Source organism: Stegostoma tigrinum, unplaced genomic scaffold, assembly GCF_030684315.1.
Source record: "Stegostoma tigrinum isolate sSteTig4 unplaced genomic scaffold, sSteTig4.hap1 scaffold_475, whole genome shotgun sequence".
In the NCBI taxonomy this organism is placed as follows: domain Eukaryota; kingdom Metazoa; phylum Chordata; class Chondrichthyes; order Orectolobiformes; family Stegostomatidae; genus Stegostoma; species Stegostoma tigrinum.
This window is the reverse complement of record NW_026728403.1, coordinates 39,559-64,979: the sequence shown is the minus strand read 5'-3', so window position 1 is coordinate 64,979 and position 25,421 is coordinate 39,559. Positions and strand designations below refer to the sequence as shown.

The window sequence follows — 25,421 nt, the reverse complement described above, 5'->3', positions numbered from 1 at the left end:
CTGTGTTTTCGGGCATATTTACCGGAAACTCTGTGTTTTAGGGTGTACATAGATATTCGAGGGTCAGTATGGAGGGAGTGCCAGGCATCAGCCCTCACCCTAACCTCAGCCCAAACCCTAACCTTCACCATCGGTCTAACCCTAACCAGAACAGGAAAGAGCCTAAGGGGCCAAATTGTGGGTACGCACCCTTCAATGGAAGGAGAGGGGCACCTTCTTACCCCTCTCCCCCAACTCGACCTACACCCCCACCCCCACCCCCACACCCTATCCCATCCCCCATCCCAAAACCCTATTCACACTCCCCCTCTACTTTTTATTCTAAAGAGGAATCCAAAATTAGCAGTGTGCACCCATAATCCCTATTTCTGGGGGCGCGGGGGTGCTGGATAACCCCCAGATTAGGGATGCGCCAAAATAAATGCAGCCTCTGGCACCCTCTCGCCGTGCCCCCCCACCCCGCAACCTGACCTTTATGATAAGAGGGTGGGTGCCTTCCGCCTTTAAAGGGTTGGTTTGTAGGGAGGGCGGGGATGGGGAACCGATGCTGCCTTTCGGGGACCGAGCCGGCAGATCGCAGCAAAGATGAGCACCACCACGGGCGGGCCGCCAGGGGGCTGCAGTCAGAAGAAACATCGCATGGGCCCAAGCTGTGCCTGCCTTTTTGTAGGGTGCATGGAACAGTCCCTCTTCCGAAGTAACACTGGCCCGAAACCCACCTCTTCCTCCATAACATTAACGACTGTATCGGCGCCGCCTCGTGCTCCCACCAGGAGCTTGAACATTTCATCCACTTCACCAACACCTTCCACTCCAACCAGAAGTTAGAAGTATTTCTCATACCTGTTCACCTGGACTATTTCTAATACCTGTCTCACCTTCCTGGACCTCTCTGTTCCCATCTCCGGCAACCACCTCGAAACTGATATCTATTTCACCGACTCCCACAGCTACCTAGAATACATCTCCTCCCACCCACCTTCCTGCAAAAATAACACCCCCTGTTCTCAATTCCTTCACCTCCACCACACCTGCTCCCAGGATGAGGGCATTCCACTCCAATACATCTCAGGTTTCCTAATATTTCAAGGACCGCAAATCCTCCCCCCGACCCCCACAGTGGTCGAGAACGCCCTTGACCGCATCTCCCACATTTCCCGTAATTCGTGCCCCCTCTCCGCAATAACAACCAAAACACAATCCCCCTCATCCTCACGTACCACGCCACCAACCTCTGGATCTAACGTATCATCCTCCAACCATCATCTGCAATCCGACTCCACCAAAGACATTTCTCCCTCCCCTCCCTTATCTGCTTTCTGGAGGGACCACTGTCTCTGTGACTGCCTTGTCTGCTCCGCACTCCCCTCCAGCCCCAATACACGTGGCACGTTTTTCCCTGCAACTGCAAGAAGTGCTACACCTGCCCCTACACCACTCCCCTCACTCCCCATCCCAGGCCCGAAGAACACTTTCCACCTCAAGCAGATGTTCACTTGCACATCTGCCAATGTGGTCTCCTGCATCCACTGCTCGCGTTGTGGCATCCTCTACATTGGGGAAACCAAGTGGAGGCTTGGGGACCGCTTTGCAGAATACCTACACTTGGTTCGCACTCAACAATTGCGCCTCCCAGTTGCGAACTGTTTCAACTCCCCCTCCCATTCCTCAGACGACATGTCCATCTTGAGCCTCCTGCAGTGCCACAACGATGTCACCCGAAGGTTGCAGGAACAGCATCTCATATTCCGCTTGGGAACCCTGCGGCCCAATGGTGTCAATGTGGGCTTCATAAGCTTCAAAATCTCTCCTCCCGCTACCGCATCCCAAAACCAGCCCAGCTCGCCCTTGCCTCCCTACCCTTGTCCTTCCTCCTACCTCAAGCCCCAACCTCCGTCTCCTACCTACTAACCTCATCCCGCTCCCTTGACCTGTCCATCCTCCCTGGACTGACCCAGCTCCATCCTACATCCCCATCTACACTCACCTTTACTGGCTCCATCCCCACCTCTTTGACCTGTCTGTCTCCTCTCCACCTACCTTCTCCTCTATGCATCTTCTATCCATCTCCCCCTCTCTCCCTCGTTATCTCAGAACCTCCTTCCCCTTCCCAATTTCTGAAGAAGCATCTAGGCCTGAAACATCAATCTTCCTGCTCCTCTGATGCTTGACCTGCTGTGTTCATCCACCTCTACACTTTGTTATCTCAGATTCTCCAGCATCTGCTGTTCCTACTATCTCTGCTAATGCAGAAAACTTGTTTGATATCCTGCAAGCTGTTCAAGTCCTGGGAGACGGTTGCTGAGGGCTGATTAATATTATGCTTCTTCAAACGATGACACGATGGTATTGTTCTGAATAGGTTAGAAAATTAACATGTACTCAGGGATAGACACTGATGTAGACCCACGTTTTGCAGCTGTCAGCAAAATAAAGCCGTGAGGATTAAAACTGTGAAAGGGCTGTAAATGGGGTGGAAGGAGCATTTTAATTCAGTCTCCCTTTCATAGTGAAAGAGTAGGGGTAAATGGGTGTTTATCTGGCTGGCGGTCAGTGGCTAGTAGTGTGTCTCAGGGATCAGTGTTGGGACTGCAATTGTTTACAATTGATACAGATGATTTATAGTCGGGGATGAAGTGTGGTGTGTCAACATTTGCAGATGACACTAAGCTGAGCGGTAGAGCAAAGTGTGCAGAAGAACTGAAGGCCTGCAGATGGTTATACAGTCTAAGTGAGTGGGCAATGGTCTGGCAGATGGAGTTCAATGTCAATAAATGTGAGGTCATCCATTTTGATAGGAATAACAACAAAGTAGGCTATGGTTCAAATGGTAAAAAAATTGCAGCATGTTACTGTGCAAAGTGACTTGGGTGTCGTTGTGCAGGAATCGCTCAAAGTAACATTGTAGCAGGTAATTATAAAGGCAAATAGAATTTTGTCTGTCATTGCGAGAAGGATGGAGTTTAAAAACAGGGAGGCTATGCTGCAGCTGTATAGGGTCCTGATGAAGCCTCACCTGGACTACTGTGTGCAGTTTTGGTCTCCTGACTTGAGAAGGGATATACTCTCACTGGAGGGGGCACAGAGGAGATTGACTTGGTTGATTCTAGACTTGAGAGGGTTGGAATATGAGGAGAGACTGAGTTGGCTGGGATGATACTCATTGGAATTCAGAAGACTGAGGGGAGAGCTTATAGCAACATACAAGATTATGAAGGGAATAGATAAGGTGGAGACAGGGAGGTTGTTTCCACTGGCAGGTGAAACGAGGAGGAGGCGGGTATAGCTCAAAATAAAAGGAAGCAGATGTCAGACTGAGGACAGGAGGAACTTCTTCACCCAAACGGTTGTGAATCTGTGGAATACCCTGCCCAGTGAAGCAGTTGAAACTACCTCGTTTAAGGCAAGACCAGATCACGTTATGAACATGAAAGGAATTTAGGTTGATGGTGAGCGAGTGGGTGAGTGGAGCTGAGTCTCAAAAAGATCATCCAGGATCTTATTGAACAGCGGGGCAGTCTCGAGGGGCCGGATGGCCTACTCCTGCTTAGTTCTGATGTTTTTCTATTATAATGTTATAGAACCTCACAGAAAAAGGATATTTTAAAGCAATTGACCCTGCATTACTGAAGACGCGCCAGCCAGAGGTTCTGAGGAAGGATCACCTGACCCAAAACGTTAACTCTTTCTTTTCCCTCACAGATGCTGTCAGACTTGCTGAGCTTTTCCAGCAACTTTGGATATTTTCCCTGATTTGCAGCATCCGCAGTTCTTCCGGTTTTTACTGTGTGTTTTGGTATTTATTTACAAGGGGCTCTTTACTTACAGCCAGCTCTGTCTTTTAGGGTTTATTTGTAAGGGGCCCTGTTTTACGGATAATATACAGGTCGGCTCGATGTTGGGGTGTATTGACAGGTGCTCTGTGCCTTCGGCTTTGTTGAGAAGGAGCCCGGTGTTTCACCTTTTACTTCCTGGGGGATATGTGTTCGTGTTCGTCTGAAGGGGTCTCTGTATTTGAGCGTATAATTACAGGGGGTGAAGTTGATGTTGTAGAAGTTTGTTTAAACAGGACTCTGTGTTTTGGGGTTATTTACAGTGAAGCCCGCTTTTTACGGATTATAGACAGGTGTTTGAGGGCCTCTGTGCAGGCGGCTCCGTGTGTGAGGGCGAGGAGTGCGGCTGAAGCTTGGTTTAGTTTGGGCCTGAGGTTCTGGTGAGTGCCGGATTGGGCGAGCGTGAGGTCTGAGCTTTTCCAGCAATTTTGTTTTTGTTCCTGATTTTACTGTATCCACAGTTCCTTTTAGTTTTTACTTTTTTTGTGTTTATCTACAGGGGGCTCTGAATGTCAGGGTTTATACACTGGGGTTCCTGTGTTTTAGGCTTTATTTCACGGGTGCTGTTTGTTTTAGGAGGCTCTATTGTTTAGTGTTCATTTACAGGGGCATCTGTGTTTGGGGTTTATTCACAGTGAGCTTCGTGTTTTAGGGGTAATTTAGTGGGTTCTGTGTGTTCGGACTTAGATACGGGGGCTCTGTTTTCGGGTTTAGTTAAAGGGGCCTTTTTTTTAGGAGTTATTTACAGGGCGCTCTATGTTTTAGGGTTGGACATCAGCGACCATCTCACAATGATCACTCCCACAGATCTGACCCGCCGACAGTCCTGCAATCTGTTAGTCCTGAGCATCTAATCATGTAGCACTCCCATCAATTCTGACCCTCTGATAAAGAGGCACTTTCTCAGACCAACACAGTGACAATGCCACAATTCCTCACTACTGACAAAGTACTAACTTCTCACAGAGGTAATTCCTCAGTATTGAGCCTCCAATAGAAATGCAATACTTCCGTACTGACCTTCTGAATTGGTTGCTCACCATTAATTCTGAACCCGTTCCAATGATGCTCCTCCTCTGTGTTCAGTCTCTCATAATAATGCACTCTGGCTGTTCTGATCCTCTGACAATGCTGCAATTATGTATGAATTATTATCTTGTATTATCAGTACAGGACTCCCTCAATGCTTCCTCCATTACACTGAGGTCTATCGTTTATATCGGCTCCAACAAACCTGCTCTTATTTAACGGGCCAGGCATTGCTTCACTTGTACAGATTTTGTCAAGTCCTGCTGATGTTTCTGGGAGGACTTTTTCTGACACCTCAGAATTGACCCCTGACAATGTTGCACTCCCCGCTCACTTATGACCGCACCTGAGCTGCAATACCTCGGGGCTCACCTCCTAATTATGTAGCACCCATGAATTCTAAGTCCCTAAAATGAGATACTGCCTCAGTATTGACCCTCTGTTACTAATGCACTAAGTCAGAACAACCCTCCAGCAATGTGACCCTGCCTCAGAACTGACACTGAGAATGAGGCACTCCTTCAGCACTGCATCTCTAATCATACATTACATTGAGACATTCCTTGTGTACTGACCCTTTGAACAATCAGGCATTCCCTCAGTACTGACAGTCTGACGATTGTGCACTCCCTCAGTACTGGACCTCTGATAATGAGGCACTCCCGTAGGACTGACCTCTCATAGACCTGTAACACCTCAGCCCTTATGCTCTGACAGTGTTTCAATACCTCAGTACTGACCCTCTGACAACGGGTCAGTGCCTCAGAACTGCCCCCCTGACAATAAGGGAAACCGTCATACTGACCCACTGCTTCTGAGGCCCTCCCTCCACACTGACTTCCCAGTGCAAAACTATTTCAGTACTGGCCCTTGAAATGTGAACAACTTCCTTAATTCTGTCCCCCTTAAATGGCAGCACTCCCTCAGCACTGACCCTTTGACAATAACGCACTCCCACATTTTTGACCCTGTGACAATGAGGCACTCCCTAACCCCTGATGCTCAGACAGCGCTTCAATATCTCAGTCCTGATACTGTCACTGCCTCAGCACGGACCACTTGACAACGAGACACTGGTTAAGAACTGACCTGCTCACAGAGCTGCAAGACCTCAGTACTGACCCTCTCATCAAGGGACACTATCTGAATTCTGACACCTGCATAATGAGGCACTGCCTCAGCGTTCACCCTCTGACAAACTCCTGACGACCCCCTGTAAAGACTGACAGTCTCCCTGGACGTCCTATAAATCCTGACAGTCTCTCCTGGACTCACAATGAACACTGACACACTCCCCAGGGACTCTTTGTAAATACCCACACACACACACACACACACACACACACACACACACACACACACAGGGGCACCCTGTAAATATTGACACACACACAGGGACACCCTGTAAATATTGACACACGACCTGGCAATCCCCTGTCAAGACCAACAGAGTCCCCGGGGACACACTGTGAATATTGACACATCTGTGTGACCCCCTGGAAATACTGACAAAGCCCCTGAAATCATCTGTAAAACTGACACACTCCGTGGGACCCCCTGTAAATATTGACACAGTCCCAGCAAATCCTGAAAATACTGACAGTCCCTGGGACCCTCTGCAAAGACTGACGCATTTCCCGGGGCCTCCTTTAAATACTGAAAAATTCCCGCGACCTACAGGGGTTCAGGGACTGTGTCAGTATTGACAGGGGCTCTTGGTGAGAGTGTCAGTATTTACAGGGTGTTCCGGGGAATTTGTCATTATTTACAGGTGCTCCCGGGAGTGTGTCAGTAGTTACAGGCGGTCCCATGGAGGGTCAGTATTTACAGGGCGTCTCAGGGATTGTGTCAGGATTGACAGGGAGACTTGGGGAGAGCGTCAGTAGTTACAGGGGTGCCCGTGGACTTTGTTTTTTCAGCGGGTGTTAGGGAGAGCTACAGTATTTCAAGGTGGTCCCAGGGAGTGTGCCAGTGTTTACAGGGATTCCAGGGGAGTGTGTCAGTATGCACCGAGCCCCTATAAATTCTGACACGCTCCGCAGGACTCCCTGTAAATACTGACATAGTACCTGAGAATCCCTGAAAATGCCACCACACTCCCAGGGACCCTCTGTAAACGCTGACACATTTCCCAGGGCCCGCTTTATACACTGAAAAATTCCCTCGGCCTCCTCTGTATACTGACACACATCCCCGGACCCTTGTACGTATAGACACACTCCACACAACTAACCACAAATACTGGGATATCCCGTAAATACCGACACACACCTCACGACACACTGTAACTACTGTCACATTCCCTGGAATCCGCTGTAAATACTGAGAAACTCCCTGGGGCTGCATGTAAATACGGACACATTTCCCAGGGACCCCTCTAAACACGAACACATTCCCTGGGACTTCACCTAAACACTGACACATTCCACGGAACCCCCGTAAACACTGATAAACTCCCAGGACCCCCTGGAAATAATTACACATTCCCCATTCCCCCTGTAAATACCGATACACACGCCGGAACTCCCGTAAACACTGACACATTCCACCCCCGGATACCGATACTCTCCCTGGGACACCCTGCAAATACTGATGCAATCACCGGGACCGCTGTAAATTCTGTCACACTCCTCGGGAAGCCCTCTAAATACTGACATATTCCCTAGACACCCTTTAAATACTGGCAAAGTCCCAGAGAACCCCTGAAAATACTGCCACACTCCCCAGGACCCTTTGTAAATACTGATATATTCCCCGGGACCAGCTGCAAATATTGACACATTCCCTGTCCCCGCTATAAGTACTGAGAAACTCCCTGGGACTCCCTGTATACAATGACACATTTCCCAGGGTACCCTCGAAACACTGACACATTCCCCAGGAGCTCCTCCAAATACTGACACACAGCCCCACACCCCTGTACAGACAAACTCCCTGCGACCCACTGTAAATCTTGACATACTCCCTGAGACCCCCTGGAAATACCGACACACCACCCCTCCCGGGACCGCCTGGAAATACCAAAACACTGTAGGGATTCTCTGATTCTATTCTATGATGCCCTTGTCCTGTGAATCAATGAATAAATAAAGAAACCTGGTGAAGCCGCCAAACAGCATAGCCAGCAAGTGATAGACACAGCAAAGTGATCCCACCATCAATGGATCAAGTCTGAGCTCTGCAGTCCTGCCACATCTCGTCATTTACTGTGGTGCACAATTAAACAACTGATTGGACGTGAAGACTCCACACATATCCCCATCCTCAATGATGGAAGAGCCCAGCACATCAGTGCAAAAGATAAGGCTGAAGTATTCATAGCAATCTTCAGCCACAAGGACCAAGTGGATGATTCATCTCGGGCTCCGCCAGCATCACAGATACCGGTCTTCAGTAAATTCAATTCACCCCACGTGATGTCAGGAAACACTTGGAGACACTGGATACTGCAAAGGTCACAGGCCCTGACAATATTCTGGCAATAATACTGAAGACTTGTGCTCCAGAACGTGCCGCTCCCCGTGCCAAGCTGTTGCAGTGCAGTTTCAACACTGGTATCTACCCGACACAGTGGAAAATTGCCCACGTATGTGCCGGATTGCAAACATAGGACAAATCCAACCTGGCCATATACTGCCCCATCAGGCTGTACTCAATCATCAGGAAAGTGATAGAAGGTGTCAGTAACATTGTTATCAAGCAGCACCTGCTCAGCGACGGCCAGTTTGGGTTGTCAGGGCAGCTCAGCTCCTGACCTCATTACAGCCTTGGTTCAAACATGGACAACACAGCTGCATTCCAGAGGGGAAGTGAGAGCTCCAGCCCTTTACAACAAGACTACATTTGACCAAGTGTGGCATCAAGAAGCCCGAGCAAAACTGGACTCAATGGGTATAAGGGGACAAATTCTCCACTTGCTGGAGTCATACCTGGCACGCAGGAAAATGAATGATCTTATTGGAGGTCAGATATCTTAGCTCCAGGGGATCCCTGCAGGAGTTTCTCGGGGCAGTGTCCGAGATATAACCATCTTCAGCTGCTTCATCAATGAACTTGCATTCTTCATAAGGCCAGAAGTTGGGATGTTCCTGATGATTGCACAATGTTCAGCATCATTCATGATTCCTCAGATCCTAAAGCAGTCCTTGTCCAAATGCAACATCATAGATCTGGGCAATACCCAGGCTTGGTCAGACAAGTGGAAGTTACATTCACACCACAGAAATACCAGGCAATGACCGTCACCAACAAGAGACAACCCCCCGCCCCCGACAAACAATTTGTTACATTCACTGCGTCCCACACTGTCACCGTCGTGGGGGTGAGCTTTGAACAAAAACTGAACCAGACTCACCACATAAACACAGTGACTACAAGAGCAGGTCAGAGGTGAGGAATGCTGCGGCGACTAACCCACCTCCTGATTCCCCAGAACGTGTCCACTGTCTACAAGGCATAAGTCAGGACTGTGATGGAACGCTCCCCATTTACCAGGATGGCCGCAGCTGTAACAACATGCAAGAAGCTTGACTCCATCCAGGACAAAGCAGCCCAGTTGACTGACACGATATCGACAATCATCCACTCCCTCCACCACCAATGATGAGCGGCCTCAGCAGCACTGTGCACGATCTACAAGATGCACGGCAGAAATTCGCCAAAGCTCCTCATGCAGTACCTTCCAAACCCATGACAGCTTCCATCTCGAACGACAAGGGCATCAAGTACATGGGAACACCTCCTTCAATCCCACTCCAAGCCACTCGTGATTCTGATTTCGAAATATATCCGGAATCCTTCACTGCGACTGTTCAAAAGATGGGAATTCCCTCCCTCATGGCACTGTGGGGGCAACCCACAGCAGGCGAACTGCAGCGGTTCGAGAAGGCAGCTCACCACCAACATCTCCAGGGCAATTAGGGATGGGCAATAAATGCTGGGCCAGTCAGTGACACACACATCCAACAAATAATTGAAGAAACAAACTCTTATTAATTAGTGATTTTTCACAGTCTCACAGCCAGCCATGCCTCATATACACACATCTTAGTGACAATGTGGTGACCGTAACCAGACCCACAGTGAGCCTGGGCTCATCCACACTCCTCCCAGTCACATTTCTGATTTGAAAAATACACCTTTTTCACAAGAAATCTCTTTGTATATGTACAATGTCACAACTGCAGTTGCCTTCTGTCCAGCTGCATATCAAATAAACAAATAAAGCATTGGACTTTGGCTCCACCCAACAAACCAAAGACCTCTCTTAGACATACAACAAAAATATTTACATACATGTGAGACACGGGGAGGGTCCGATAACTGAATGGACCCTCATTGACCTTCAGCAGGAAAACCTCAGACAGTGGTCCTTCCCGACTGTGCCTCGGCAACAGCAGCCCCATCGTCCCAGTTATGCCCCAAGCTTTTAGTGCATCCCAGTTATGCCTCGTGGACACCTGGTTACTGACAGGGAGCCTGGCAGCATCTACACGCTTCCGCGTCATGATGCGGTGACTGGAAATGGTCTCACAGTGGCCCTGGCCTCATTCGCACAACTCACAGGAAGTCCTACTTGACTGTAAACGGTCTGACAATTGCCCTCACCTCATTGACACACCTCCAGTAATTATACAGGGACACAAAACAGTCTCACACCGAGCATGGCCTTATTTACACTCCTCCCAGAAACTAAACAGTGATTGTAAACAGTATCACAGTGGGCCTGGCCTCATCTCCATGCTTCCGACTTACTGTACGGTGACTGTGAACAGTCTCACAGCAAGTCTGTCCTCATCCGTGCACCTCCCAATAACTATATGCTGAAGGTAAACATTGAGCCTGGCCTCATCCACACACTCCCTGCAGCTATACGGTAACTGTAAAAGGTCTCACACTGAGCCGAGAGAGAGTAGGAACTGCTAATGCTGGAGTCTGCGAGAACTAGGTGTGGGCTGGATGAACACAGCACGACAGGCAGCATCAGAGCAGCAGGAAAGCTGATGTTTCGGGTTTCACCCACAGCCACTTCCAGGGCAGTGTACTGTGGCACAGGCCAACAAGGTGCACATAAACAATCTGACAGGTCGTGCCCTTCTCACCACCCGCCAATCTATGTTTTGTTGTTTGTTGGAAAGTTCTGATGATGACACATTGTACCAAATGACTTTGTCAGTCTGCTCTGGGAACGACACGACAGGATCCAGCCTCTCCTTTTCCCACAGGGTCTCGAGCACGCTGCGTGCTGACCACGACCTGATGGACTGGCGGTCAGAGGTTTGTTTCTTTGCAAATTTCACAACAAAGGACATATGTTATAGAACGGTCCAAATACTTGGAGCTTTCCGTGGCAGAGAGGCCAGTCCCTTCGTTCGCAACACTGGGATCAGGTCGTACCTCAGTACCTAGTGACACTTGGTCTTTGCGTACTGAGAGTCGACACACAGCACAACAAGGTGGACATCAGGATGAGGGTGACATTGGGTACGTTCTTCCCCCACTTAGCCAGAGCTTAGTAGATGGAGTTGTTGCAGACACGGTCTATCTTAGGCTTCCAGTAGGAATGGAAGATGGCTCGGATGAGGGAAACAGTGCAGTGTGGGTGATGGGCCAGAACTGTGCCATGCACAACAACAGAGAGAGTGCCTCACACCTGATGACCAGGATTTTACCCACAATGTGCACCTCCCAAGGCTTTCTGCACGCCCCAGGCTCTCTGAACTGTGTGCCCAGCACTTTTGGGTAATCTGCCCTGACGGTGAAGGGAATGAAGGATCATTCAGGCCAGATCCCAAAGGACATGGCCTCACTCTTGTCTCGATTTACCGTGGCTCCCGAGGCCAGTTTGAAAGGGTCACAGATGCTCATGAACCTGCGCACTGACACTGGGGCTGAGCAGAGATTGGTGACATCGTTATCGGACAGGGACGCTTTGACCTGCAGGCCCGCTCTACCTGGAATAATCACACTTCTCAGGCTCACATCCTTCCTGATGGACTCAGCAAAGGGCTCGATAGAGCACACAAAAAGGCACGAGAGAGTGGGCAGCCCTGCCAGACCCTGGATCTGATGGGTAAGCTCTGTGATTCCCATACGCAGATTGAGACTGCGCTCATGATGTCGGTGTAGATCTGTCGGGCCCAATTGCAGATTCTCTCCCCTATGCCCATTTTATAAAGCACATCCCACATGTTGGTCTGCAATATCCTGCCAAAGGCCTTCTCTTGGTCCAGGCTGATGAGGCAGGTATCCACCCCTCTGTTCTGCCTGCCGGTGATCGTATCCCTCGGAGCGCGAGGCTCTCAGAGATCGTCCTGTCCCCTGCAGCACAGGTTTGGTCAGGGTCAATCACCAATCGCACAGCAGACCTGACCCAGTTACAAATGACTGAGACAGGATTTTGTAGGCTACATTCGCCAATTATATTGGTCGCTGCTTTCTAACTTCCTCCCTCAATCCCTTCCACTTGCAGGTCAGGCTGATGATACCATTCCTCATGGATTCGCTCATAGTACCTGACAGAAGCATACTGTCGTACAGCTCCAGCAGGCCCTGGCCAATCAACTCCCAAAGAGCTGAATACAACTCGGCTGGAAAGGCATCACTTCCCAGAGTTTTATTCTTTTCGAAGGCCTTCTCCAGCTCATCCAGAGATAATGGTCGGTCCAGGCTCTCCTGCTTGGTGTTGTCTAAGACCCCCAGGATCGAGGACAGGAATGTCTGGGTGTCATTGCGCTGGCTGTGGTCAGAGTGTCATACGGACTGGCTTGAAAGGATTTGCTGAGCTTCAGGATGTCTGATTGAGACAAACTTATCGAGCTATGTTCATCCTTCAGGCTGCTGAGCACAGAGCTCTCCTTTAGCATCTTCAAGAAGACGGAATGTGAACACATCTCATTAGGTCACATGCAGCTTTAAAGGGCACTGATTTGGCCTCCATTGGAATACTGTATCTAATTCCAGTCTCCCTGCTGTGGGAAGGATGTTGTGAAACCGGAAAGGGTTCAGAAAAGATTTACAAGGATGGTGACTGGGTTGGAGGGTTAAAGCTCAAGGACGAGGTTGAATAGACTGGGTCTATTTTCCCTGGAGCATCAAAGGCTGAGGGATGACCTGATCGAGATTAGTAAGAGCATGAGAGGCATGGATAGGGTTTATAGACATTGTCTGTTCCCTGGGGTGGGAGAGTCCATAACTGGAGGGCATAGGTTTAAAGTAACAGGGGAAAGATCTAAAAGGGATTTAAGGTACATTATTTTCATGCAGAGGGTGGTGTATGTATGAAATGAGCTGCTAGAGAGAGGATTGGAAGCTGGTACAATTTCAACATTTAAAAGCCATCTGGGTGGGAAAATGAATAGGAAGAGTTTAGAGGGATATGGGCCAAATGCTGGCAAATGGGACTACATTTATTTAGGATATCGAGTCAGCATGAACAAGTTGGACCAAACGGTCTGTTTCAGTGCTGTCTGTCTCTGACTGTTATTCTCTCTTGCTCCACAGTGCAGACCCTGAACCGCAAGATTATCTTGGAGGCCTCCAAGGCAGAGAGTGGGGCTTCCTGCCTCCACACCTCCTGGGGCTCCTTCGTGACATTGACCCGATTGTCTGGAGTCAGAGTAGGTTTTGCACGGGTTTCTGGAGTTTGAACAGTTTTGCCCAACTCTCTCTCACCTTCTGAACACTTTTCAGTACAAAGAACTTCTTGGTGTTCGCTTTGACTGCCTCCCACCAAGTGCAAAAAGGGTCTTCATCGTTCTCCACCCTGTGTGCTCTCTTTTGAGCTTCTTAATGTTTTTCTGGGGTCAGCTTCCATGTTCCCTTGCCAGCCCGCTGGTCATCCTGTAGGTGACAGTCAGCCAGCAGGAGGCAGTCGTCAGAGAAGAACACCGGCTTGACTTCAATGGATATGATCGAGGACGTGTGGGCGCAAACAGGAAATCTATCCAATGGGTGGATAGACCCGTCTGGCTATGACCAGGCGTTTCTACTCTATGCTCAGTCTGCAGGGGTGCTGAAGATGTTATGCAGCTTGGCAACTTTAACCGTTTCCATCAGAAATTGGGACGTCGAGTCCAGTTCACTGTCATACCCTCCATATTGTTCATTCGTGCCGATGATGCAGCTGAAGTCTCTGGCCAGAATGACTGGCCTGGACATCACCAGCAGCAGTGGAAGCAGGACGGCCAACCCCTCACTCTTTCCCAGTGGGGTCTCCATGTTAATTACTCTGGGAAGCGTTTCTCTATGAGCCTGGCCTGATCTACACATCTCCCACAAACTATATGGTAACTGTAAACAGTCTTAAAGTGAGCCCGATTGATTCACCCTCCTATCAGTAACTTGCCAATGATTACTGCCTGTTTCACAGTCAGTCTAGTCTGATCTTCTCTTCCTCTGAGTGAATCCTTTCTGTCCTCTTCCATTCAGCCCGTGCCTTTGAGACTACAGCCAGATTCCCCTTTCATTGCATTTCATTCTCCTCACTGTCTCGGTGCTGCCACATACATCACCTGTCTCTGCATTTCCCTCTGTGATAGTTCTTGTGAAACCCATCCCCCTTCCTGCCCCACCTTCCAGCTGCAATGTTGGAAGATCACCACATTGGGCATTGCCATTAGTGCTCCAGCTCATTCATATTTCTTCACCAAACAGAAACACAACTCATCAACAAGAGTAAGTGGCAGGCAAATGAGATACATCAGACATCTAAAAGCAGTTTGTTGTTCAAAAGTGGAACTAACTTTAATTTGTATGCGTACAATAGAATCAGGAAGAATAATACATAAATAGCATGCAACTCATTTCACTGAACACATTTGTGCAAATAAATAATATCTCTGCAGTTCAACCAACTCCAACAGCATAACATTAGAGACAGAACATTTGGAAATGATACAGAAATTTCAGATACTAATGATTTAAAGAGGAGTACAGATTAAGATCGGGGAAACTGAACATGGTGTACACACTAAAATCCATTTCGCAATTGGAATGCCTCATTCAGGCAATTACATCTCTCTCCCTCAGTCTCAAATGGTCTTCTTCCCATTCGATTTTCTTTTACTCTCTGGGCCACCCCCAATAAGCAGTTCCCTTCCCTCCCCAGTTTAGCCTCATGCCTTCCTTTACACTGGTATGGAATGGTATCTTTCTACTACGTTTGATTTTCGATGAACACACCGCACTGGTTTGTGACCAGGTCGGCCAGTTGAACCTCGCAGAATATGAGTTGCCTGATTGTTCCATATTAACAGCCCAAATCAGGGAGCCCTGGCTGACAGATAAGAGGTGTGAGCATCAGAGATGCTGACACCCTGTCAACTATCTCTGAATGAGGCAGTGCTAAAGTTGAAGACAGTTCATTTGTAAATAAAAGTTGAATTGGAGATCGACACTGGCCTCCGTGTATTTAAAATACATCTCCAGCACTAGGTTTGAATATTATTGTTATCCTTTTGTTATCAAACATCTCTGTGTGCAGTGATCAGCAGGGTTATAACATGGAGATGTGGGAACAGGTTTGTTTAGATTCCCTAGTGTGGATACAGGCCCTTTGGCCCAACAAGTGCACACCAAACCTTGGAGCATCCCACCCAGACCCACGCCCCTGAACACTACGGGCAATTTAGCATTGCCAATCCACCTAGCGTGCACATCTTTGGACTGTGGGAGGAGACCGGAGCACCTGGTGGAAACTCACGCAGACACAGGGACAAGGTGCAAATTCCACACAGACAGTTGTCTGAGGCTGGAATTGAACCTGGGTCCCCAGTGCTGTGAGGCTGCAGTGCTAACCGCTGAGCCACCGTGCCGCCCCATATCGTGTTGCTTTTGCACAAACTTCGATGAAGAGGAAAATGCCACTGATAATGGGAACTGCAGATGCTGGAGAATCCAACATAAAGTGTGGAGCTGGATGAACACAGCAGGCCAAGCAGCATCTCAGGAGCACAAAAGCTGACATTTCGGGCCTAGACCCTTCATCAGAGAGGGGGATGGGAGAGGGAACTGGAATAAATAGGGAGGGGGGGGGTGCGGACCGAAGATGGAGAGAAAACAAGATAGGTAGAGAGGAGAGTACAGGTGAGGAGGTAGGGAGGGCATAGGTCAGTCCAGGGAAGACAGACAGGTCAAGGAGGCAGGATGAGGTGTGGCTTGAGGTGGGAGGAAGGGATGGGTGAGAGGAACAACATGTTAGGGAGGTGGAGACAGGCTGGGCTGGTTTTGGGATGCAGTCGGGGGAAGGGAACAGCTGGGCTGGTTTTGTGATGCAGTAGGGGGAGGGGAAGAACTGGGCTGGTTTTGGGATGCAGTTGGGGAAGGGGAGATTTTGAAGCTGGTGAAGTCCACATGGATACCATTGGGTTGCAGGGTCCCCAAGCGGATTATGAGTTGCTGTTCTTGCAACCTTCGGGTGGCATTATTGTGGCACTGCAGGAGGCCCATGATGGACATGTCGTCTAAGGAATGGGAGGGGGAGTTAAAATGGTTCGCGACTGGGAAGTGCAGTTGTTTGTTGCGAACCGAGTGGAGGTGTTCTGCAAAGCGGTCCCCAAGCCTCTGCTTGGTTTCCTCAATGTAGAGCGGGTCAGGAGTGAGGGGGCAGGTCACTGTGAGGGGGTCAGGACTGCAGGGGCAAGTCACTGTGAGCGGGTAAGGACGGAGAGGGCAAGTCCTTGTGATTGGGACAGGACTGCAGGGGCAAGTCGCTGTGAGCGGGTCAGGATGGAGGGGGCAATTCGCTGTGAGCATTTCACTCAGTCACTGCGTCCCATTTCACTCAGTCACTGCGTCCCATTTCACTCAGTCACTGCGTCCCATTTCACTCAGTCACTGCGTCCCATTTCACTCAGTCACTGCGTCCCATTTCACTCAGTCACTGCATCCCATTTCACTCAGTCACTGCATCCCATTTCACTCAGTCACTGCATCCATGCTGCATGGCCCATGCTATGTATAAATGTGGCATAAAATCCTTACTTGTATGTTCATTTCCTCTTGTAATAACATGTGGCATCAGTAGCATCCTTAATCACTTGCATTTCATCGGAAAGCCTGGTACAAACACCAGATAACATGACAGTCCGAACAGAACGCTTTTTCCAATGCTTTCAACATATAGTCATGTGTGTCTCAGTGAATAAAAATCCTCCTCATTTTACCGCAATTAAATCTCATAATAAAGGGAGTATGTCTGAAAGTCGTCTCATCCGAAGGAAAACAGACTTGCTCCAGGAAAGCTGCTAAAATATATCAAGAAAAATACATATGAAATGATTCTAGAAATTTCTGCAACACAAAGATCAAAGGAAACAATAGTTTGATGAACACACTGTTAAGTGTTGCACTTACAAATCACATTTTGGAAAACAAACCACACTGATTTTCTACTTTATAAAAAAAAATTGTTCCAAGTCTTCATTATGCAGCAGAGAACTGAAAAGGTGTAGACTTTTAACCTGCATAGAAAGTATGTGCGGAAGTTAAAACAAACAAAAAAAGCCACTTCTGTCCTAAAAAGACAATATTATATTACAAAAAGGCAGGAAAGTTGGAGAATGCAGCATCATGCTTCCTGCAGAGATCAAGTTTTGTCTGTGTCGTAAAAAACAAAAGAACTGTGGGCACTGTAAATCAGCAACAAAAGCAGAACTTGCTGGAAAAGCTCAGCAGGTCTGGCAGCATCAGTGAAGAGTGAGATCTGAGGAAGGGTCACAGGACGCGAAACATTAACTCTGACATTGTCTACGTCATAGTGAGTTATGTCTATTGCTTCAGCAAAATCCAACCAACTCTGAATGAAAATCAATGCTTAAGAAATATCCAAAACATCCGCTGTCCCCGTTGTGGCTTCCTCTACATTGGGGAAACGATGCAGAGGCTTGGGGACCGCTTTTCAGAACACCTACGCTCACTTTGCAAGAAACAACTGCACCTCCCAGTCACTAACCATTTCAACTCCCCCTCCCATTCCCGAGAGGACATGTCCAACCTGGGCCTCCTGCAGTGCCATAATGACGCCACCCCAAGGTTGCAGGAACAGCAAATCATATTCTGCTTGGGAACCCTGCAGCCCAATGCTATCAGTGTGGATTTCACAAGCTTCCAAATCTCCTGTCCTGCCACTGCATCCCAAAACCAGCCCAGCTCGTCCCCGCCTCCCTAACCTATTCTTCCTCTCACCCATCACCCCTCCCACCTCATACCGCACCCCTATTTCCCCTCATCCCGCTCCCTTGACCTGTCCGGCCTCCCCAGACTGACCTATCCCCTCCCTGCCTCCCTACCCATACTCTCCTCTCCACCTATCTTCTCCTCCATCCATCTTCCATCCGCCTCCCCCTCTCTCCCTATTTATTTCAGAACCCGCACCCCCTCCCCATTTTCTGAAGAAGGTTCTCGGCCCGAAACGTCAGCTTTTGTGCACCTCAGATGCTGCTTGGCCTGCTGTCTTCATCCAGCTCCACACGTTGTTATCTCGCATTCTCCAGCATCTGCAGTTCCCATTATCTCTCCAAAACAAAGGCTGCTGTCTTTCAAAACCCAATCTCAGATTTTGAAGATAGTCCTGACCCTGAAAAAAATACCAAATATGTATAAAGAGGAAAATTGGAGGTGAAACCATTCAAAAAATTTTCATTGGCACAACAAATGTTCCAACTGTAAAAGCAGGTTAAGCACCTGTATATAAGGAAACTGTACTCAAACTTTAAACAGACACTTACAGCCAACAAATGTGAGAAATATCCATTTCTTGCTGGATTACCAATTTTGCTGTTGGGAAAATAGGCCTAGGCTTAGCAATGTACATTCAAACAAGATAGCACCCTCTCAGAACTCAACACTCACAGTTGTAGAGTTCTGTTTTCACAGGTTGGAGTATAATAGCATCAAGCACAATACACCAAATCTTCTTTGGTGCCTTTTCCTTCCATAAAACTGCTTTTAGTAGATGTGCACAGAATTCATTTTATACACATTGAACAGTTGCTAAGTTCAAGACGCCAGTTCCAGCACTTGGACTTGCATCTGCTTCATCATCAAAACAGAACAAAATAAAGACCCACTCCTTGTAAGTCACGTTTTCCATTTTTAGTGACAAGGTGAAGTGCGAGAACTGCTCACTTGATGTTAAAATCTCTTAAGTATGTACCTATATATTTCAATTCTGTGAAATATGTGGAATGAGTTCGAGAGAAGGATTAATTTTGTTGCGCTGGGAGAGAGCTGGGACAGTTAAAATAAGTTGAATGGCCTCCTCCCATGCTAAAAATGTCCATAACTGTTCTTGGCCCTGCTAAATTCAAGTGGCCATCCTTTCATTGTGACTGTGAGACGCAGCATGTTACGATAGATGGCAGAATGAAGAAATCCTTTGTTATTAATGAACTTTTCAGCACTCGGCATTCTTCTGAAGTCAAATGTTCGATATGTACCTGTTGCACTGACTTGGTTCCAAACAGTTATAATGTGGAGGTGCTGGTGTTGGACTAGGATAGACAAAGTCAGAAGTCACATGACATCAGGTTATAATCTGACAGGTTTATTTGAAATCACACAAGCTTTGGGAGTGCAGTCCCTTCATCAGGTGCGGTCAGGGAGGAAAACACACAGACACACAATTGATAAGCAGACAGATCAAAACATCATACAACTGGTGTGAGTGGAGTGTCAGATAATAAGTCTTCATCCAGGATGTTTGTTGGTTTGCAGATATTTTGTTGAAGAAACACACAACTTGTAGTTACAGTCAGTGTGGTATCTTATAAATTCTTGCTTTTGAAATAAAGGTTAAAACTCTAAGACAGATTCTGAACACAAGCCTCGAAACTACAAGTCAGAGTCTGACCTGAGATGTCACCTTTTGTACATTCCTGTTGCGTTGCCTGATTATCATGACAACACAGCACTGACATTGACTTTATAAACGCTTTACTTGCCTCTAACACTCTTGGTACCTGTATAGAGTTATTATCTGACACTCCACTCACGCCAATTCTATGATCTTTTGATCTCTCTGCTGATAAGCTGTCTCTCTCTGTGGTCACCTCACTAACTGCACCTGATGAAGGGGCTGCACTCCAAAAGCTTGTGTGATTTCAAATGAACCTGTTGGACGACAAGCTGGTGTTATGTGACTTCTGACTTCAAACAGTTATAGAATGTGTTTTCAATCCTATCGTGACTTGACAATAAGTCAACTTCTTAAAATTTATAAAATGAGAATGTCAAGTGAAGTATGTCGAACCTTGAGCGCTTAAAAAAGGAAATATTACAACCATAGTCTAGTCAGACAGTAAAGACAGAAGGAATGATTTCATCGACTGTGTCTGACACCACACAATTAATCCCGCTGATGGAAGAAAGGTTGGCTGCGTTCTCTTTCTTCAGGAACATCCAGCTAATACCACCTTACTACTGCTTGTTTTATTCATCTGGTGATCCATTGAATTCCTTGCAGTCTTGGTCAAACCTTCATGTAATTTATTTAAATTTTCAATAAAATAAATTTAACTTCATATTCCACAATTTTAACATCTCCTTTCAAGGTTTGAACGGTTCACTTCGTACAGTGCACATCTTGTGTCAATAATTGGAGAACATGGTGGAAAAATCAAGATATATTGACAAGTAAACAAATGGCTAACTTCTGTTTCCTTGTCAGTAATGCCTTTTGAACAGAACATAAAGTTGCGCAACTATGTCGAGATAACAATTTCAAACTGGGAAGACCACTTTGTGGTCCCCACACCAATCTCTATTCACGACCTACTGATTGCATTACTCCGCCTTGGCAACAATGTAATATTACACTTGTCTCAGCACAACCTTGGCATCTTGTTTATCCCATGATGAACGTCCGACCACACATTCATGCAATCCCTAAAGCTGTCTCTTTACATCTTTTCAATCCTGCCAACCTGTCTCTTGTCTCGGCTCATTCGCAGTGAAACCTTCACCTGGAACTACTTCACTTCTGGACCTGACAATTCCAATGCATTCCCTGATGGAGACCCACATTTGTCCATTGAACACTTGAGGTCGTCTAAAACTCCACTGCCAGAGTCTCAACTTGAACCAATTCCTATTCTCTGTACTTTCCACCTGACTGATACCATTAACAGTAATTTTATTAAATTCTCATTTTTGTTTACAAATCGTTACTTGGCTATGCCTATCGCTATTTTGGTAATCTCCACCAGTCCAACCATACTTCAGGATAACTGCACTCGTCTAATTATGTCCTCTTGCCCACTCTTGATTTTAAACGGCCCACTACTAGTTGCCAAACATTGAATTGTGTCGGCTTCAAACCCAAGAAGAGACTTCCTACACCTTCAGCGAGCAAACTCACATCCAGAACCTCAACCCAAGCAACAAATCCTCTCAAAACTCGCTAACTTCCTACACCTCTTAGCCTCTGTACATTTCCTCTTTTAAGGCACTTTTTCAAACAATCCTCTTTCATCAAGCTCTTGATCATCTGAACTAACAACTTAATAAGGCTCAGTTGTATTCTGGGATCGTTAACACTCCAATCACACGCCTTCAAAGTTTCCCTCCATGAAAGAGATTTTATAAGTGGTTGAAGTCATTGCCAAGCAGAGGGGGACGAATTGGGGAGTTATTTCAAAGAGCTACGATATGCCAAACGACCTCCTTCCACACTGGCCAACTTTGATTGTACAAAAACAAAAATGATTTTCAGACTTGGGAAGATCCCTCAAAAATGTCACAAGTAACCAGCTTTTGGGCAGAGTCGAGCTGCTGAGATGATAGACCAGGATTTAGGGGTACCAGGAGTGATAATATGCTGAACACAATCAAATTTTGAGGTTGTAGAATGATGTGGTCTTCGGCATTTTTGACACTTGGACCATTTTCCTTCCTTTCCACAGAACAAGTCAAATAGTGGCAGCACAATGTTGCATGGCCACTCAAGCTTGCTCCACTGTCGATGATGATTGTGGCTGGTCTTCCACATCAATTAAACTTGGGCTCATATCTCATCCTCTTTTCAAAACATCGATCTATTCACGTGTAGTATCCCTCTCGCTAACTTAATGAGAATTCATTCCAATCAATGAACTCCTAACGCTGACCCACCCCAGGTCAAAAAATTCAGCTGAGATCAGGAACTGATCTCGCCTGTATGGCTGAGCTGGCTTTTAAAAAGTTTGCCGGTGAGACAGTCCCAGTGAGAAACATTCATTCAAAAAAAATAATTGCATGGATGGCTCTCCAATCCTAAACTCTATTCAAATTCAGTTGGCTTGTGATGCAGACTGATGCCCTGCAGAGAGGGCTCAATTGCCACACCAGTGAGCTGACCACAAAGGGTCTTCGCCTCAACCCCTCTACTTCCCTGAGGCATGGTGATCTTCAGGTTAAATCATAACCAGTTGTCTCTCTCTAAGGAGTCGCCAAATGGCGTGCTAAGACTTTACCTTGAACCCTGATAACATGGCAACAAGCAGATAACTCAGCTGATGTCACTGACTAATAGAATCCTCAACTATACTGATATTAATGATGTGATATCATCAGAAGGCATGCTCAACTAAGTTTTAATTTGCAAATTAAGTTAACAACCATTCAATCAATATTACTGAAGTACTCATATTACTGATCGTCTCGATACAACATTGTGGTTACATCTGTTCATAAGTGAAGTGTAATGTAATTGCACTTACTGTGGTTTTATCAATGTGATCCTGCAATGAGTCAATAAGCAGGTCACTCACAGGTTGCCAATCAGTGTGGACCCCCTCAGCTGTTATCACATGAGCCTCAAGATCATCCAGAACTTTCTGCAGTTCTTGAAGTTTCTCCAACACCTTTTCCACCTGTTTCTGCCAGTTGCTCGCACGGATTTTCAGTTGTTCCCAATTTTCCTTCACTTCTATTGACTGTTTGCGGACAGCTTTGGCAATTCTCTGGGCTCTCTCTTCCGGGACAGGTTCTGGAAATATGGAATGCAAATAATTTATCAACTATTCATGATTTTGATCGATAGATTTTCTTTCTAATCCCCTTTCCTTTAAAAGGTCTCTCTGGACTTTCTCCTGAAATTGGGAGAAATAGTATAAGACGAAAGATTTTGGTACAGGCACATCAATGATAAATTCTGTAATTAGCTGGCAGGTCGCGGAGCCATTAACAGAGAATCACAGAGAACCAATACAAAGCCAAATAAAATTCTGCAGATATTTGAAATTTGTCACTACCATGGAAACTTTAAAGAAGGAAAAGGATTAGTGACTAAATGGGTACAATTCTCAACAAAAGATTTGAAAAATCCTTTCAGGATATCTTTCATAGCTATGAGACAAACATCCAACACAAACCAACTTTCATCTTTCAGGACTGGCAAGTTAGAATGATAAACCCAAAGTCTACCCTGCATAGTTCGCTCTGGAACTCACCTCATGAGGTTGTTAAGAGATGTAGAGATAACAAAGTGCGCAGCTGGATGAACACAGCAGGCCAAGCAGCATCTGAGGAGCACAAAAGCTGACACGTTGGGCCGAGACCTTTCATCAGAAAAGGGGGAGGGGGAGAGAGTTCTGAAATAAATAGCGAGAGAGGGGGAGGCGGATCAAAGATGCATAGAGGAGAAGATAGGTGGAGAGGAGACAGACAAGTTAAAGAGGTGGGGATGGAGCCAGCAGAGGTGAGTGTAGGTGGGGAGGGAGGGAGGGGATAGGCCAGTCCGGGGAGGACGAACAGGTCTCCGGGGCGGGAAGAGGTTAGGAGGTAGGAAATGGGGGTGGGGTTTGAGGTGGCAGGATGGGATAGGTGGGCTGGTTTTGGGATGCGGGAGGGCGAGGGGTGATTTTGAAGCTTGTCAAGTCCACATTGATACCATGGAGTGCAGGGTTCCCAAGCGCAATATGAGGTGCTGCTCCTGCAACCTTCAGGTGGCATCGTTGTGGCACTGCAGGAGGCCCAGGATGGACATGTCACCTGAGGATTGGTAGGGAGAGTCGAAACAGTTCGCGACTGGGAGGTGCAGTTCTTTAGTGCAAACTGAGCACAGGTGAAGCGGTCCCCAAACCTCTGTTTGGTTTCCCCGATGTAGAGGGGGCCACAATGGCAACAGTGGATACAGTCTACCACATTAGCAGATGTGCAGGTAAACATCTGTTTGACGAGGAAATTCTTCCTGGGGCCTGGGATGGGGGTGACGGGGGGGGGGGGTATCGGGACCAGTGAATTTTAAACGTTGTGATGACAACATTTATGGATATGCAGGGAAAAGTGCTGGGTGTAGGGAGTGCTAGAGGGGAGTGTGGAGCGGATAAGGGGGTCACCTAAGGGTGGTGGGAAAAATGTCTTTGGTGGTGGGGTCGGATTGCAGATGGCAGAAGGGTCGGAGGACGACGCATTGAATCCGGATGTTGGTGGGGTGGTACGTGAGGGCGAGGACGACACTGTTTTGGTAGTTATTATGGGGTGCGGGTGTGAGGGATGAGTTGTGGGAAACGCGGGTGACACGGTCGAGGGCGTTTTTGACCACTGAGGAGGGGCAAGTTCCGGTCCTTGAACAACCCTCAACAGTTTCTCTTTCAATTCCTCCCACTTCCTACAGACAAAGGGGGTGGCCAGGGTAGCCAAATGGGCCCAAGCTATGCCTGCCTCTTTGTAGGTTACATGGAACGCTCCCTCTTCCGTACCTACACTGGCCCTCAACCCCACCTCTTCCTCCGTTACATTGATGACTGTATCGGCACCGCCTCGTGTTCCCACAAGGGGCTCCAACAGTTCATCCGCTTCACCAACACCTTCCTCCCGAACTTGAAGTTAACCTGGACAATCTCTGATACCTCTCTCTCCTACCTGGACCACTCTACTTCCAACCACTGAGAAACAAATATCCATTTCAACTCCACCAATTCCCACAGCTACCAAGATTACACCTCCTCCCACCATATTCCTGCAACAATTCATCCCCTATTCCCCATTCCTTTGCCTCTGCATCTGCGCTCCCAGGATGAGGTATTCTATTCCAGTATATCTCAGATGTCCTCATTTTTCAAGGACCACAACTTGCCCCGCTCTGTGGTTGATAACGCCCTCAACCGTGTCTCCAGCATTTCCTGCAACAAATCCCTCTCACCCCACCCCGCAACAACAACCAAAACAAAGTCTCCCTCGTCCTAACGTACCACCCCACCAACCTCCGGATACAACGCATCATCCTTCGAAACTTTCAGATTCTCTGGGAGGCTACGGAGGAGGTGGCGGAGCCTTTGGCCTTGATCTTTGAATCCTCATTGTCTACAGGTTTAGTACCAGAAGGCTGGAGGGTTGCAAATGTTGTGCCCTTGTTCAAAGAGGGCAGTAGAGATGACCCAGGTAATTATAAACCCAGTGAGCCTTCCGTCTGTTGCAGGAAAAGTTTTGGAAAGGATTATACGAGATAGGATTTATAATCATCGAGCAAGCACCAATTTGATGGGAGATAGTCAACATGGATTTGTCAAGGGCAGGTCGTGTCTCACAAGCCTCATTGAGTAATTTTGGAAGGTGACCAAGCACGTGGATGAGGGTCGG

General features: G+C 47.4%; 1 long non-coding RNA gene across 1 annotated transcript in view; it reads right to left on the bottom strand.

The window, feature by feature from the left end:
• Positions 1-14,583: 14,583 nt before the first annotated feature.
• Positions 14,584-25,421, bottom strand: part of LOC132208562 (uncharacterized) — a 36,090-nt gene continuing 25,252 nt past the window's right edge. Inside the window, exons 4-6 of the long non-coding RNA XR_009444685.1 lie at positions 22,559-22,827; positions 18,292-18,438; positions 14,584-17,107 (exon numbers count right to left, since the gene is read on the bottom strand). This is a non-coding gene — a long non-coding RNA (uncharacterized LOC132208562). The remainder of the gene's footprint in view (positions 17,108-18,291; positions 18,439-22,558; positions 22,828-25,421) is intronic.